Source organism: Callithrix jacchus, chromosome 4, assembly GCF_049354715.1.
Source record: "Callithrix jacchus isolate 240 chromosome 4, calJac240_pri, whole genome shotgun sequence".
Taxonomy (NCBI): Eukaryota; Metazoa; Chordata; class Mammalia; order Primates; family Cebidae; genus Callithrix; species Callithrix jacchus.
The window spans coordinates 20,175,356-20,193,929 of NC_133505.1; positions in this window are offsets into that span (position 1 = coordinate 20,175,356).

Consider the following 18,574-nt stretch of genomic DNA (forward strand, 5'->3'; position numbering starts at 1 on the left):
GGAGTGCAGTGGTGTGATCACAGCTCACTACAACCTCTGCCTCCCCGGTTCAAGCGATTCTCCTGCCTCAGCCTCCTGAGTAGCTGGTATTATAGGAATGCGCCACCACCCCTGGTAATCTTTTTTTTTTTTTGAGACGGAGTCTTGCTCTGTCCCCAGGCTGGAGCACAGTGGCGTAATCTGGGTTTACTGCAACCTCTGCCTCCCGGGTTCAAGCAATTCTTCTGCCTCAGCCTCCCGAGTAGCTGGGACTACAGGCCTGTGCCACCACGCCCGGCTAATTTTTGTATTTTTAGTAGAGACGGGGTTCCATGTTGGCTAGGGTGGTCTCGAACATCTGACTCAGGTGATCCGCCCACCTCGGCCTCCCACAGTGCTGGGATTGCAGGCATGAGCCCTCGTACCCAACCCACCTGTTTATGTTTAGCTCATTTTCTCCCCGCCATCCATCCCCCTCCATACCCCCACTCTGCCTTTGCTGGAGCCCTAAATCACCACCCTGGCCTTCCATCCTCTCAAGGCATCTGCCCCATCACTGCCAGGGTGCTCTCTTCCTTGCTCCCTCTCTGTAACCCCTGCCCACCCTGTACCTCTCAGCCACAGCACCTGCTCCAGCCCTGGTTTCCTCACAGCTGCTTGGTTTTAGGGCTAACAGGATTCACTGCATGTGATTACTTGCTCTTGCCACAGGAGACGCAGCATGAAGGGAGGCCCTGGGGGTGCAGGCAGAGGTTTCAGGGGAGCTTTGTCTCCATGTCTGCAGTGTCCAGCATGGTGTCAGGTTTAATATATGACACTAGACTGAATGAGCAGAGGGTGGCGTGCAGCAAAAGGCTTGAGGATAGGGGTGGGTGAGAGCTGCAGAGGCAGGCAGGTGTTAGACTACACAGAGCCTTACATGCCAACCTATGCAGCTTGGCATTCATCCTCAGAGCAATGGGAGCCAGAGAGGGCTGGAGACCTGGGAGAGTGGCCTGGTAAGATGTCTGGTGAAGGGCCAGGGGGCTAATGTGGAGGCTGTCACAGTGGTCGCAGTGAGCTGTGACAGTGGCGGGTGGGGTGGACAGGAAAACAGAGAAGTGGTTCTCAACTGGGGGCAATTTTGCCACCACCCCCCCAAGCATTGAGCATTGCCTGGAGACACACCAGTGTCACAACTTGGGGAGTGCTACTGGCATTGAGTGGGTAGAGGCCAGGGACGCTGCTCAATATCCTCGGGACAGCCCGAATAACAAGGAGTGATCTGGCCTTAAGTGTCAACAGCGCTGACGGTGAGAAACCCTGCCCTGTGGGAAAACCCAGAGAATCACCTGCAGGGTGTGGAGAAATGGAGCGTATCTCAGCCTGAACTCTTGGAGCCACGCTGAGGCTTGGCTCTTCCGTATTTTAGCCATGTAAGAACCCTGGGCGAGTGTCACTCAACCTCTCTGCACATGGTTTCCTCCTTTTTTTTTTTTGAGATGGAGTTTCCCTCTTGTTGCCCAAGCTAGAAAGCAATGGCATGATCTCGGCTCATTGCAACCTCCACCGCCTCCCCCGGCCCCCCCTCCCCACCCTGTGTTCAAGCAATTCTCCTGCCTCAGCCTCTTGAATAGCTGGGATTACAAGCATCAGCCACCACACCCGGGTATGTTTTTGTTTTAGTAGAGATGAGGTTTCTCCATGTTGGTCAGGCTGGTCTCAAACTCCCAACCTCAGGAGATCCTGCTGCTTCGGCCTTCCAAAATGCTGGGATTATAGGCATGTGCTACCATGACCAGCTAATTTTCGTATTTTTACTAGAGATGGGAGTTCACCATATTGCTCAGGCTGGTCTTGAACTCCTGACCACAGGTCATCTGCCTGCCTCAGCCTCCCAAAGTGCTGGGATTACAGGCATGAGTTGCCGTGCTCAGCTGCCTCCTGGGTTCTTTGTTGTTCCTTGCCCACACCCAGCTTACCCTGCCTCAGGGCCTTTGCCCTCACTGTTCCCTCTGCCTTGGAGGCCCTGCCTCTGGGAGTCTATGTGACTCACTACCTCACCTCCTGAGGTCTCTGCTCAGCGGTCACCTTCTAAAGGGGTATTTCTTTTTAATTTTTTAAATTTTTATTTATTTTTTATTTTTTTGCAGAAATATGTGCAACTAAAGGAGTATTTCTAAACCACACAATGTTTAAAAAAAAAAAAAAAAAGGCAATGGGTGCTCTGGCTCACTCTGGCAACCAATCCCAGCACCTAGGGAGGCCAAGGTGGGTGGATCACTTGAGCCCAGGAGTTCAAGACCAGCCTGGGCAATATAGCAAGGCCCTGTCTCAAACAAAAATCAAACATAAAATATTCCTTAAGTATTGCTTGAATGAATGGTATGAGTGAAAAACTACCAGGAGTCAGAGAAGTAGGAAGGAAATGAAGAGAAGATAGGATAGTAGACAGCAGTGCAGGGGCTGAGTGGACCCTGGGAGAGGCTGGGGTCCTGGCCTGGCCTGGGCATGAAGCCTCAATCATCTGCCCTCCCCAGGCCCTTCCACCCAGGCCAGCTCTGTTTTACCAGCTCCTAGACATGGCTCCTCTAGCCCAGGCAGATGGCCAGGCCTGAACAGAGTGTCCTTACCCTTCTGATAAGCTGCTTCCTTTCAGGGCCACAAAGGGCAGAATGTGTCCTGCTGCTCAGGAAGTGCCCAAGAGCCTGGACAGGCCCCTGGAGTGGGCAAGGGGCTGGGCATTTGCCACCTTGGCAGCTACCCTGTGCAGAGGCAAAGCGGAGAGGAGCAAGGGGCAGGGACCAGGTCAGATCCCTACCCTTCCCCAACATGCCCTACTCCTCACAGTCAGCAAATCTCCATTTTTAAATTTTTACTTTTTGAGATGGAGTTTCACTCTTGTTGCCCAGGCTGGAGTGCAGTGGAGTAATCTTGGCTCACTGCAACCTCTGCTTGCTGGGTTCAAATGTTTCTCCTGCTTCAGCCTCCTGAGTAGCTGAGATTACAGGTGCCTGCCACTATGCCTGGCTAATTTTTTCTATTTTTATTTTATTTATTTTATTTTTATTATTTTTTTGAGATGGATTTTCGCTCTTGTTACCCAGGCTGGAGTGCAATGGCGCAATCTCAGCTCACCGCAACCTCCACCTCCTGGGTTCAGGCAATCCTCCTGCCTCAGCCTCCTGAGTAGCTGGGATTACAGGTACGCACCACCATGCCCAGCTAATTTTTTGTAATTTTAGTAGAGATGGGGTTTCACCATGTTGACCAGGATGGTCTCAATCTCTTGACCTCATGATCCACCCGCCTCAGCCTCCCAAAGTGCTGGGATTACAGGCGTGAGCCACCGTGCCCGGACTATTTATTTTAATTAATTAATTTATTTATTTAGTAATGGAGTCTCACACTGTCACCCAGGTTGGAATGCAGTGGCACGATCTGGGCTTATCGCAACCTCCGCCTCCCGGGTTCAAGCAATTCTCCTGCCTCAGCCTCCCAGAGTAGCTGGGACTACAGGAATGCACCACCACGTCAGCTAATATTCATATTTTTTAGTAGAAATGGGGTTTCACCATATTGGACAGGCTGGTCTCGAACTCCTGACCTTGTGATCTGCCTGCCTTGGCCTCCCAAAGTGCTGGGGTTACAGGTGTGAGCCACTGTGCCCAGCTTTATTTATTTATTTATTTATTTAGACCGAGTTTTGCTCTTGTTGCCAAGGCTGTGTGCAATGGCATGATCTCAGCTCACTGCAACCTCCACCTCCCAGATTCAAGCGATTCTCCTGCCTCAGCCTCCCAATTATAGGCAGCTAATTTTTTTTTTTTTTTTTTTTTTTGAGATGGAGTTTTGCTCTTGTCTCCCAGGCTGGAGTGCAGTGGTACAATCTTGGGTCACTGCAACCTCTGCCTCACAGGTTCAAGCAATTCTCCTGCCTCAGCCTCCCAAGTAGCTGGAATTACAGGTGCCCACCACAACATGGGCTAAGTTTTTGTATTTTTAGTAAAGACAGGGTTTCACCATGTTGGCCAGGCCAGTCTCGAGCTCCTGACCTCAGGTGATTCACCCGCCTTGGCCTCCCAAAGTGTAAGGGTTACAGGCGTGAACCACTGCACCAGGCCATTTTGTATTTTTATTATAGACAGGGGTTTGCCATGTTGGCCAGGCTTGTCTCGAACTCCTGACCTCAGGTGAGCCACCACCCTCGCCCACTATAACCCCCCGGCCTCCTAAAGTGCTGGGATTACAAGCATGAGCCACTGCACCTGGCCAACAAATCTCTGCTGAGAAGCTGTTGGGAGTACGGCCGTGAACATTCCCTGCCCTAGCTGGGTTTCTGTGACTGATTGCCTGCAGCTCAGCTTCTTTTGAACCTGAGAACCCAGGCGCAGGTTCCCAGCCCCCTTGCCCCAACAGGCTTTTTTGTTTTGTTTTGTTTTTCAATACAGGGTCTCACTCTGTTGCCCAAGCTGGAGTGCAGTGGCACGATTACGGCTCACTGCAGCCTCAAACTCCTGGGCTCAAGCAATTGTACCATCTCAGCCTCCCAATTAGCTGGACCTACAGGCATGCATCACCACACCTGGCTAAATATTTTGTATTTTTTGGCCGGGCACGGTGGCTCATGCCTGTAATCCCAGCACTTTGGGAGGCTGAGGCGGGTGGATCACAAGGTCAAGAGATTGAGACCATCCTGGTCAACATGGTGAAACCCCGTCTCTACTAAAAATACAAAAATTAGCTGGGCATGGTGGTGCGCACCTGTAGTCCCAGCTACTTGGGAGGCTGAGGCAGGAGAATTGCTTGAACCCAGAAGGTGGAGGTTGCGGTGAGCCAAGAGAGCGCCATTGCACTCCAGTCTGGGTAACAACAGCGAAACTCTGTCTCAAAAAAAAAAAAAAAAAAAGTATGAACTAGTTAAGGGAGAAGGGCAATGTTTTAGGACAGTTGGGTAGAGATGATAGAGGGAAACTAAGTAAAGATGTCACCAGCTCTGTTGACAATGCAGGAGAATTCTGGTGGGTTCTAACACATTGGTAGGGAAAGTCATCAGAACAGATATAAGCAATGATTTTAATTTGACTTTAGAAGACAGCATCTATATTTTAGGAAGGACTTTTGAACTTCTTAATTAGGTTTTGTTAAATCTGTTTAAATCTGTTGGTATTTCTCAATGTGACATATGCTCTTGGTGGCAGGATATAGCTCAGAAGCTTGAGGCAGGAGGGTGACATGTTACCGCAGATAATCCTTGGTGGATCAAGGAGCGGTGTTAATAATAGCAGTGTGGGAATTTACTTATGCTCTTTTCCTGGGTTTTCATGTAATTGATAGGAGATGGCTCCGAAATTCTTCTTTCTAGGGGCAAGAATAATCTTACAACACATTGATATCTGAACAAATGAAATCAACATGGTAAATACTTTTTTCATAATTAAAAAATAAAATGTAAGTTCTTTTGGGCTGACTGATGGAGCCATGGCGTGCACGTACACCTCTAGAGGGCCTTCTGGAATTAGAAAATGTGAAGGAATTGGAAGACCATGAAAAGTGGAAGACAATCAACCCTTTCGTTGCCTAACTAACCTGAGACATTCTTCTATTGTTTCTTATTCCGGCCTCAATTGACAAGGCCATTGGACTTTGTAACCAACCTTGGTCAACTTTGTAACCAACTTTGGTCAACTTTGTGACTCCAGTCCCTACGACCCCCTCCCAGCTTGCAAAAGACCACCCTAAACTGTAACTTCTGTAACTTTACACTGCCTACTGCAAACATATAAAACTAGCTTCTCTCCCACTGCCCTCCACTGACTCAGCGGTGAATAAACAGCCATGTTAATCACACCAAGTCTATTTGGGTGGTCTCTTCATTCAGAGCGTGCGTTTTAACGTAAAGTAAGTATGTTTTAAATAAGGCATCCTGATCAGGATGTAAAATAGGTACAGTGCTCCTGAGCATGTGTTTGAACTTTGTGGATCCGTTTATTTGCAGATTTTTTCCCAAGACATATATTGGAAATGTTTTTTGAGATTTGCAATCATTTGAAAAAACTCAACGAACACAGCCTAGAAATATTGGAAACATTAAGAAATTGTAAGGTATGTCATGAATTCAGAAAATATATGTAGATACTAGTCTGTTTTATAATTTGCCACCATAAAATATACCCAAATTTATTATAAAAAGTTAAAATTCATCAAAACTTGTGCATACACTTATAGGCTGCATATGATGCCATTTGTAGTTGAGAGAAATATAAAAACAAATGTAAAAATGCAGTATTGAATTATAACTGCATAAAATTAACTGTAGTAACGCCATACTACTGCAATAATTTCATAGCCACTTCCTGTTGCTATCGCCGTGAACTTAAGTGTTGCAAGTATTCACTTAAAATGCGTCATGCAGCATTTTGGGAGGCCAAGGTCGGTGTATCACTTGAGGCCAGGAGTTCGAAACCAGCCTGGCCAAAATGGCGAAACCCCATCTCCTCTAAAAATACAAATATTACCTGGGCATGGTGGCGCATACCTGTAATCCCAGCTACTTGGGAGGCATAGCTTAAACCCAGGAGGCAGAGGTTGCAGTGATCCAAGATAAAGCCACTGCACTCCAGCCTGGGTGACAGAGTGAGACTTCATCTAAAAATAATAGTAATAATAAAATATGAAGTGTGATGCTAATCATTTCCCCGTGAGCTGTTCCTCTTCCTGGTCAATTTTTTATCACACTAAAAGGTGATCTCTTGAAGTTCTTGTGTATTTTCATCGTGTTTAGTGCAATACCGTAAACCCTTCATAACCCAATGGAATGCATATGAAATATCACTAGTGATGCTGGATGTGCTCCCAAAAAGCAGAGGGAAGTCATGTCATTACAAGGAAAAGTTGAATTGCTTGATCTGTACCATAGACTGAGGTCTGCACTGCAGTCGTCAGCCTTTTGACAGATGATTCATCTTGTAAACAGACCACAACAAACTTGTATTATTGATAAATACAGCGTAGTACTGTAAATGTATCTTCTCTTCCTTATGATTTTCTTAATAACATTTTCTCTTCTCTAGCTTACTTTGTTGTAAGAATACAGTATACAACGCATATAACATACAAGTACTTGTCAATTGACTGCTTATGTCATCAGTAAGGCTTCCAGTCAACAGTAGGCTACTAGTAGTTACGTTTTTGAGTCAAAAGTTATATGACAGTAACCCCCATGTTGTTCAAGGGTCAACCTACTTTCATGTGTCTGTTATGCTCATTTGATCCTTCAGTATTTAGTACCAAGAAAGGCAAAGAAATTTCTTCTAGAGTCACCCAATCTCATTGTTGCCAGTAAGATTTCTCCGAGGCACTTTCTGTGCTACTTGTTTCTTTGCAAAGCCTCCCTGAATCTTGTAGTTCATCCTTATCAAATTTTAGTCTATAGATAGAACACTTTGTTTCCTTCAGAAACACTCAGCACATCTGAGTTCTCCCTGACAGCTCGGGAGGACTGCAGTGCTTGAGTTGAAACTATGTGCCATTTCCTCATTGGTCCAGTGTTCCTGGTCTGGTTGCTTGGCCTTCATCCTGCCTGAAGTTCTAGTCCAGGAGCAGACACCAGAACGTGATTGTAACTTGATGACCTGAAGCATGTGATCTCATCACTTCTTCACAGCAGCCCTGGGTGTTGCTCTTATCTCTATAACTATGTGATTTGATACCTGACCAAATCATACAGCAAGTACTTCCAAGGCCCATCCTTGAACCTGGGTGTCTGGTTTCAGAATATGAGTTATGGCACTGTACTCTTTTGCCTCTTGCTATTTTAGTGATAATTCGACCATTTGTTTACATAATTAAATGATAATATTGTTTCTAATGATATTATATTGAAACTGTATAGTATGTAGTATATATTAAAGATAATATAGAATATACAATATAATAACAGAAAATATTAATATAATTTTCTTTGAGACAGAGTCTTGCTCTGTTACCCAGGCTGGAGTGCAATGTCAGGATCTTGGCTCACTTCAACCTTCACCTCCGTGGTTCGAGGAATTTTTTGCCTTCGCCCTCTGAGTAGCTGGGAATACAAGCACATGCCACCACACCTGGCTAATTTTTTTGTATTTTTTTTTTTTGGGACAGTTTCCCTCCTGTTACCCAGGCTGGAGTGCAGTGGCATGATCATGGCTCACTGCAGTTTTGACTTCCTGGGCTCAAATGATCCTCTCATCCCAGCCTCCGAGTAGCTGGGACTGCGGGTGTGTATCACCACACCCAGCTAATGTTTTGTATTTTTTTTGTAGAGATGGGGTGTAACCATGTTGCCCAAGCTGGTCTCGACCCCTTGGGCTCAAATAATCCACCAGCCTTGGACTCCCAAAGTGCTGAAGTGATTCCACACCCTGCTCCCATTAAGATTTCTGCATTGGGTAGTTGAATAGACTCAGTCACTGATCATCTCATGGGCTCCCTTCACACACCTGTGGTTACAATTTGTGGTTAAATGAAAATACAAATTATGACATGTCATGAACCTCCAGAGTCACAAACAGTGATCTGAAACCTCACATGTCAAATCTGCCAGTGATGAGGGTCTATGATACTTTCTTTTCTTCTGTCAGTTGGAAGGAACAGCTGGACACCAGGCTGTGTGTACTTGTAAACAATGATAATTATCCTGTAGACTTGTCTTCTCCAAAGCAGGATGAACCCGGTTCTTTTAACCTTTCCTAAGAATGGTTTTGATTTTCAGTCTCTTTAATCATCTCTGTGGCTGTCTTCTGAACCTTCTCCAAGTTCTCCATGTCCCTTATTTTGCTGCGGAGCACCTAATTGCTCAAAATTCTAAGCTAGAAATTTTCACAGCATGGAATATAATTATACCATTTCTAGATGGCCTATTGTCCAGTGAAGGTAATTTTCAAAGGGTTTCTTTACCTGTTATTTCCTTTGATCTACATTATAATCTAGTGAGGTAGGTACTATTACCCCCCTTTTTGAATTGGGAAAACTGAGATTCAGAAGGATTCAGAGGCTTGCCTGAGGCACAGAACCAGCACATATTATGGGTGAGACTGGAACTGAAGTCACTAATTCCAATGTTCTTTCCACTGTACCCAAGCTCATGCCTATAAACAATTTATAAAGTACATAGCCATCTAAATAATTTTCTGCTCTGCTTCACAAGAGCTCTTTTTTTCCCACCATAGTTGGGTTGATTTCATTAATTCATTAATTTCTCCCCACCAAACTTTTCCAAATCCATCCATTTGACTCACCGATCCCTTGGTACTTGGACCACTGTGTAATGAGGTTGAGTTGCTGGCTGGTGAGAGAGTAGGCTCGTGGTGAATGTGTCCCATGAATAAGGACCTTAAAGTGATGCTTTTGGAAACTTATTTCAAAGATACCGATTGAGAGTTTTGCTCTTAATGACCCATGTTGCAACAAGAAACTTTTGCCTATAGAGTTTTAAATTTAACTTAATTTAATTTTTTGAGAGGGAGTCTCACTCTGTTGCCCAGGCTGGAGTGCAGTAGCACAATCTGAGCTCACTGCAACTTCCACCTCCTGGGTTCGAGGGATTCTCCTGCTTTAGCCTCTAGATTAGCTGGGATTACAGGTATGCACCACCATGCCTGGTTAATTTTTATATTCTTAGTAGAGACAGGGTTTCACTGTGTTGGCTAGGCTAGTCTCGAATTCCTTACCTCAGGTGATCTGCCCACCTAAAGTGCTGGCACTACAGGTGTGAGCCACTGCACCTGGCTGCCTATACAGTTTTTTGCTCACTATTTCCATTAAAAAAGATATTTTACTGTAGGGGAAAAAAGGTGATTACAAACCCTCTCCAGTGTATTCTTCTCTTGTACAGCCCAGGATGCCTGGTGCTCTTTCAAGCACATGTGGCTTCTCATGTTTGTGACCCAAGTCTGTGGAGGGTAGACTGGTGCAAGGTCAGGGCTCCACTACTTAGTGTTTGTGTAGACTGGTTTTCCCATCCCATAAAACTATAAATACCCAGTGCTTTTTTTTTAAACCATTACCATTTATTGTTTTAACATTAGACTTAATTGACTGCATGCTTTAGAATTTAATATTCAAATGTCTTTATTATGCAGATAAAAATATAGTACAGTCTTTACTCTTCAGCACACCACCTTTTATTACAGTCCTCTTATTTCATCTTCAAAACATCACTGCAATCATCAGATGATTTTTACATTATAATTATCTAGTAAATGTTATTTATGTGCACAAATACTGAATTCTAAAGAGACAATCACGTTTATAATTCTGGGTCCAGGATTTTTTATGATTTATATTCCATCATCAAGGACGGATTTTTAAAATGCTGACTCACCTATATGTTGGATATTTTTTTTAAAATGGCACCAGGTAAAGCGGCTTATGCCTATAATCCCAGAGCTTTGGGAGGCCAAGGCAGGAGGATCACTTGAGATCAGGAGTTTGAAACCAGCCTAGGCAACAGAGTAAGATCTTCTCTCCACAAAAAAAAAAAGAAAAAAAAAAAGAAAGAAAAAAAGTCACCAGACCCTGGAGTCTTGGTGCTGTGCAGCAACTCAGTAGTTAGTTCCAGCTACTCAGGAGGCCGAGACAGGAGAATTGCTTGAGCCTAGGAGTTTGATGCGGTGGTGAGCTACGACTGTACCACTGCACCCTGGCCTGGGTGACAGAGAGAGAGACCCTGTCTCTAAAAATAAATAAATAAATAACCTTAAAAATATAAACTCTAGTTGACTGAATTAATGAGTCACTTAAAATGTTTTAAAGAATTTCCACACAGATTTGCAACAACAGCTAAAGAGATGCCTTTTAAATAAGGATGCAGAGCAGGGCAGTTCATAGCAGAGATGAGGGAGGGAAAGTGGACACAACTCACAGGTTTCCCAACTCGGGCTGTGCACAAAGCCATCTAGTTGGGGGTGGTGAAGGTAATAAACACAGCAGGCTCCCTGCCCTGCTTCTGGTTTCATTAGTTTGGGTGGAGCCCCGCATGGATTTTATTAAAGCTCCTCAGCTGACTTAAAGCATCTATAGTTGAGACCCAATGATGAGAGAGCATGAAGAGCCTGGAGTCTGGGGGCCACTGCAGGCAAGCACCTCCTGTGCTCCGGCATCAGTTTGCCCAGCTTTGGGCAGCCTGTCCTGGTGTTGGGGAGCATTAGCAGATCTAGGCCTGTACCTGGCAGGTGTGGGAAGACTGGATGGCTACCCTCAAGTTCACCATCTTGAAGGACTTAGAAGCAAGTCAGCCTCTCCAGATCTTGGATCTGATGACTTAGTTACATCTTCCAGTGTCACGTGGGCCTCCTGTACAGAACTTCCCAGCAGATCTGGGATATGGGAGCCCTTAGACTCGGGTGCCAATGGATTTCCAGTACTCTCTATATTTCTAGTACTCTATATATTCAGAAATGTTATGGACTGAATATATCCTCATCTCCAATTCATATGTTGAAATTTTAATTCTCAATATGATGGGTATGAGAAACTGGAGTCTTGGGGAGGTAATCAGGTCATGAGGATAAAGCTCTCCTCAATGAGATTAATGTCCTTATAAAAAGGACCCCATAGAGTTCTCTTTCTCTCTTTTCACTATGTGAGGATACAATAAGAAGACAGCAGTCTGCAACCCAGAGAGGGCCCCTGCCAGAACTCAATCATGCTGGCACCCTGATCTCAGACTTCCAGCCTCCAGAGCTGCGATAAATACATTTCTGTTGTTTATAAGCTGCCCAGTCTATGTTACTTTCTTGTAGAAGCCTGACCTAGGTGGGAAGCATTTCCTAAACAGACTTGATTAGAAGAATTTCCTGGGTGCTTGTTAAATATGAATATTCCTAGACTCTTCCCCTGGAGATTCGAATTCATGAGTTCTGGGATGGGGAACTGTAGTCAGTGTATTAACAAGTGCTTTGGGTCAGTCTTACAGTCAAGCAAGTTTAGGAAATTTAGACTGTGTCGAACTTAGTTGAGGAGGTTACAAGAGGTACAGATTTCCAAAGGCCACCTAGAATCAGATGCAGTTGGTCTCGGTTGAGGCAGAGGAATCTTCATACTCAACAATTCCCCTGTATCTTCAGGTAGATCTGATGTGGGCGGTTCTCAGGTTCACTTTTAGCCATGTGACTTTGAAGAGAACTGCTATTTATTAAGGCCTACTAACAGCCTGATCCAATCCAAGATGTCCTAAACCTCTGAGTGCGCTTGCTGTCTGTTGCATCTTCTGTCTTCCCAAGCATGTCCAGGGCTTCTGCTACTCTCTGATGCCCAGTTGGGGTTGGGGACCCTGATAACCATGTTCACAGCTTACCCTATCTTCTATCTTTACACATGGTCAAAGTCCCTGCAGTGCTTGTGACCAAACCTGCCAACATGTATCTCTGCCTTCCAGACAGATGAGGCAAAAAGAAAATTATGTGTGTATATAGATCTAGTTTGGAAAATGATAGCCAGTAGATTCTCTACAAGTAAGCTCTGCTCCCCGCTAACAGTAAATTCAATGATTAAACTCACCACATGGATTCATATTTTTAAAGTTATTTGTTTTTAGAGCTGGGGTCTTGCTGCTTTGCCCAGGCTGATGTTAAACTCTGACCTCAAGTGATCCTTCCGTCTCATCCTTCCAAGTACCTGGGATTATAGGCGTGAGCTACCCCACTTAGCTGAATCCATTTTTAAAGGACAATGGTAATATAATGCCTTCAAGACTGGTTTTCCAGAAGGTGCAGAAACATATATAGTGGGTTTTGTACGTCAATCCTTGATAAAGGGTGGTAGTATAATAGTGCAGCACAATAAATCGTACAGTCAACACACATGAGGCCACACATACCATCTAACCCAATTCTAAATGGGCTTAAAGGAATTTATTGACTCAAGAAATTGAAAAGCTCAACATTCTGGGAAGCCTCAGGGTCGTTTGATCAGCTCCCCAGCTCTGTTTGTTTCAGATTATTTTTGCTTTGCCTTCTTCTGGTGGTTGACGTCATCCTCAGTTTGGATTCTTTCAGAGCAGGAAGTGGCACCAGCCACTCCTGGCTTTTTATGTGCAATCCCTGCCTTTCTAGAGGAAGAGAGACCTGCTCTTCCCTCAACCACCAAACAAAATCCTGGACATCCCTAGGATTAACATAGCGTGGGTTATACGCTCCTTCCTGAACCAATAATTAAACTGACCAGCACAGGACTGTCGGGATCCACCCTGGAGATGGAACATTGAGATACCCAGTCTCTATGACTGAAAGTGATGGAGTAGGAGGAAGGCTTTGAGAAAAAATTGACAAGGTTCGTTACAAAAGCAATATATTTTATTCTACGATATAAGTAAGACATTCTATTCCGAATGTATGACTTTCTAGTTTACTACTTTGATAATGGATGAGGAGGGATATCTTTAAGTAGGGGGTCAAAATTATCTCCCTAAACAGTTGAACTAACAGTAGAATAGAGCCTAACATTTTATGCCACTTAACATCTGCTCAGTTAATTCCAACAGAATGACTGACTGAACCAATTGTGTATAGAGCTTGGCTTCGTGACTCTTTTGGGCCTCATAATAATTGTTATCACCTATTAATATTGTGCTGGTTATTCTCTGCCATTTATCCTATTGACCTCTGACAAGGTAGATACATTGACTGAGGAAGTACCTGTGTCTCAGAGGAGTAAATAACTTGCCCACAGTGACACAGCTAGGGAAAGGCTGAGCAAGCTTGGACTAGGACCCAGGTGCTCCTGCTTCCAAGAAAAAGATGCCCGTGCTCTTCCCTCTCTGTGTGGGTGCTGCCTCATAGGGAGCTGTGTATTCAGGAAGAATATTAATCCTGTGGGCCACCTAATCTCTTATTTCTTTGTCTCGGAAGCAGAAATGAGAAAACCCACCAGTGTCTTAGAGATTCAACAAATGACGAGTGATATTTAAACATCTGCAATTAAGAAATGTTTGTATAGCAATAGTAAAAATATTAAAATGTTGGGCAGCAGCAAGCTTAACCGCTGAAGTCTGGGAGACCAGGGAGGGTATCTCTAGAGCTATAAAGGCACTGTTGACGGGCTGTTTCTCCACATCATCTTCAGAGGACATAGATACAGACGCATCACCAACTGATGAGGTATGAATACAACTTTATGCGATTTTTTTTAAAATATGGGGGTAGGGAACACTAGCTAAAGAAATGGTCAAGAAATAATAGCAGCTAATAGGTTTAGATAATTAGCAAAAGCAAGGGTGCTAGTTACACACTAACAAGCTTGATGTGAAACCCTAGGGTTGGGCACCCCTTCTAAGAACCCCACTGAACTGTGTCCCTTTTTCAAGATAGAAAAATCTTGCCAGCTGAGTGGTCATACATTCTCTTCCAAGGGAATCTGTGCTCACTCCTTACCCCTCATCTTTACATTTCCTAGATTGTGGTGTAGAAAGTGTGATGAGGCAATTTAACCTAATGGATTTACAACTACTAATACTAATGGCTTTCAGTAGAGTGATTGGTGGATGGGGGGGGGGAAGCCTCATTCTCATCTTTTGAATGTGATATCTGCTTTGTGATAACTTGAAAGTTAAAAAAAAAGCCTGCTTTATTTGTTTATTGAAGACTTTCCTTGTCAAAAGCTTCTCTACTCAATGAATATAATATTTTGGGGGAAGTGGGAGAGAAATGAGATGTTATTCTGCCCTTTCAGGTTTCCAGAATACCTGCTATAGTTAACGAAGAATGAGAGGAAGGGCCTCAGAACAGCTGGGCACCTTGCAGAGAGAACCAAATTGCAGATGGGCTGAGTGACTTCTAATTGCCACTGGGCTGGAGAGAAGAGGCACTTTCTGTCTTCTTCAATAAGTTATCTGCTCTGTGCAATATTTTCCCAGCAACAGCAAGACTGATAAAGTAAATTAGTTAATATGCTGTCATTAGGCTGATATGTGGGACAGCCAGGAAGGTGGAGATAGGGCAGAGTGCAGAGGTAACATGCTTTCAATGAGCTGATCGAAAAGAGCCTGGGTTTCAGAACGTTGAATCCTAGGAGCTGGTTTGGCTGAGCATGGAGGGGTCGAATCTGTGGGTCTGGTGCAAATGTGAAGACACAGCATCAACACACTTAGATGAGTTCATGTCATATGTCTGTTGTTTAATTTTTCTAAAGTAAAAGTCTTGCATTCAAACATGAAGACAGTAAGGGCCAAATTAGCTGGAACTTGTAGGTCTTCGAAGGATAATGCTAAGAACTTGCCATTATTTGAAAATACTTGCAAAGGCCCTAGGGCTTTTCTAAAGACATTAAAAAAACCCCTAAAACAAAAACAAAGGGCAACTTTAACATATATGTATATGTTATTTGTTAATTTGGCCTGTGATACAGATATTGTAAAGCTTCAAAAGCACAAGCAAACCCCAAGCTAAGTCCCCTGGGTCTTTCATCTTCCCTAGAAAACAAATTGAGACAAAGTCTTCAGTTTAGGACTGGGAGTATTCACCCCACCATTCAGAGTAAGCTGGAGTCAGCTAGAAAGGAGAGGTGTGACTCAGTGATTTGGTGACTCAAAGAGAAGTTGCTGAGGGGAAGTGAGGTCTCTGTCCATGCCCTGCTCGTCACTGGCCACTCCTCAGCCACGGCCTCTTGTCCACTCAGACAGGCTCTCAGACTGTGCTTAGTGTCCATGCCAAAGCATGGCTTGTGACTTTTTTTTTTCTTCTGACATTTGATTTTGTCCCCTGTGAAAGGGATATGTATGATTTTAAATTGGTTTCACTCTTCTGAGTTGCCTTTTTGTAGAGGAGAGAATGGAAAGTACAGACAATCTGGTGCTATTAACTTGAACACACAACTTAAACTTAAAAAGATTTGACTTAATTCATGGCTTATTAGCTGTGTAGCCTCAGGCAAGCCAGTCAACATCTCTGTGTCACAAGTTTCTGTGTATAAAATTAGAGATTTGCACCAGATGGAGTCTAAGTTCCCCTCTAGCTCTAAAGATCCTGACCCAAACCCAACAGGAGATACAGTTTATTTTTATTTTATTTATTTATTTTGAGACCAAGTTTTGCTCTTGTTACCCAGGCTGGAGTGAAATGTCATGATCTCGGCTCACTGCAACCTCCGGCTCCTGGTTCAAAGGAGTCTCCTGCCTCAGCATCCCAAGTAGCTGGGACTAGAGACACATGCCACCATGGCTGGCTAATTGTGCACTTTTGGTAGAAATGGGATTTTGCCACGTTGTCCAGGCTGGTCTCGCACTCCTGACCTCAGGTGATCTGCCTGCCTCAGCCTCCCAAAGTGCTGGGATTATAGGCATGAATCACCTCGCCCAGCCCCCAGCAGGAGATAGATTTTAGACCAGTGGAGTCCTGCCCATTCCTGCCTTAATGGAAGACCCAGTTTTGCATCCTTAAGAGTAACAAACAGCACCTGTACAGGAGACAAAGACTGGGGAAGGAAGGGGTTCTGTTCTTCACTCTTGAAGAACATGAGGAAAAGGCGAATTTTATACATTTTAATTTTTCTGAATTCCCAGTAACACTACACTCTTGGCTAATATTTGTACCTTCACTTTTTTTTCCACAGAATCAATAACCTTAACCATCTCCCTCTATCAATCCTACATACAAATCCCCTCTTAAAGGCTTACATGTGGAGTGATTTCTAATCTCATTTCCTACATACAAAGTCTCGTTTTTCAAATACACACTCCCAAATCCCTTTGGTTCTTCTCTGGCCTCTTGACAAACATTGTAATGGTTGGAAACCACAGAAAAGCCTGTTTTCTCTCTTCCATTCCTGTGATCAGCCTCTCAACTACTCAGTCGGTGATTAAAAGTGAGTTAGTGAAAATTGAATTTAAGAGTCAGCTAACATTGCTTGGACATGTATGCATTTCTAATTACACACATTTTGCTTTATATTTGGCCTTGATTGACTGACACTTGAATCATTTTGCTTCCCAGGGATCCTTGTCTTCCCTGCCCAAGTAGGGAATGCAACCACTTTTATATGAGCTTTAGATGCCTTTACATAAATTTGGGTTTCTACATGGGATGCAGTATTTGGAGAAATTAAAGGCCATCTCAGTTTTTTCTTTCTTTCTTTTTAAATGTAAATTGCCTTTAGAACCTTGAAAACAATTTCAGATACTGTACAGTCTCACCAAGTCCTTACCAGTATTTGTCAATGTGAAAGACGGTTCTCCAGGAGCATTTGTTCTGAATGACTGGGATTTCTGAAAGCAGATGCTATTGTAAAAATGTGGCTCAGGATAGCTCTCCTTATTTATCAATGCTTTCATGCAAAACAAACAAGTTGGCTAAAGACAGCATGCTTTGGGCTTCTGATTAGATCACAGAAGTATAACGATCACAGGGCGTTTATGCATTTGCATGATGTGAACCAGCAAAGTTCTTTCCTCTGACCCTTCATTTTTAACGTAAGCCTGTTTAGAGAGGCATACTATTTCTTGCCACTGTTCTTGCTTAATAGACTGTTCTCTGGTTTGCATCATTTGAATAAGTAGGAGGTTTACAGATCGAATAAAAATTAAAAACAAAACAACCACCGACCTTTCACGATTCTGCTCTGCATCGCTGATGACAAGGAATGCTTGTTTCCAACCAGGCTGCAGGGATGGGTAGTGTGGAGAAATTTTTTGGATGCTATAAACTCAGCCCATCAGCTTCCCTTTCCAGGATTCAGACCACTTCACAGTCTAGCAAGCTCTTCTTTAATAATGGAAGTGTTAGACTCCCAGGTCGGATTTAAGCATTTAGACAATATCGCGGTTTGCATACTGTGCAGTGATTTGTAAAATGTGAAAGCCTACAAAAGCCGTGGTTACCCAGCATAACATTATCTTATTTTTAGTTACACAACCAGTGAAACAGCTGGAGGTCTAAAATCATGGCCTAGCACTAAATGCATTACTACATTTCATCCATGCAGTAAGGGCCTGTCCTTTCTGTCAGACGATAGGAGAAAGTGGAGTGATTACTGGCAAATTAACGCTTCCAATTTTAATAGGGAAGCAAGGCTTACATAAAAGCATCGGAATTAGAATCCATGCCAGTTAGATATTGTACCGCATATAATGTGTGCCAAGATCGTGCTAATATCCTACCGCATTTTATAATCAAATGAACCTTTATTCATTAGTCAAGAGATAATATCTACTTGAGTTGCCTAAAGAAGTAACCAGCAAAATATTTTACTTTATAGCTTCTTAACATAGTTAATAGAATCATATTGGCAATAATAGCAAGATATAATTGGCACTTAGCCGGGCTTGTTTTTGTTTTCTCTGTAAAAGCATAAAGTAGCCTGTAACACCCCATTCCCTTTATCTGTAAAACCAATCTTTTCAGCTTGGGCAGTAATTTTCATATAGCAGATCCAGAAAACATGAAAATATGCAATTGCTGATATTGACTTGTATGACTACAAAGATGGCAATTTCCTCTAATCTGATTTAGTGTGTTTCCCCAGAAAACACACAGAAAAACACAAGCATGCACATGTTTGTAGCTGGCACATTTATGAGTTATAAGAATTGTGAATTTGGGAAGCAAATATTCCTGACTTTTCCACTGATGTTTCCTGGTGCTTG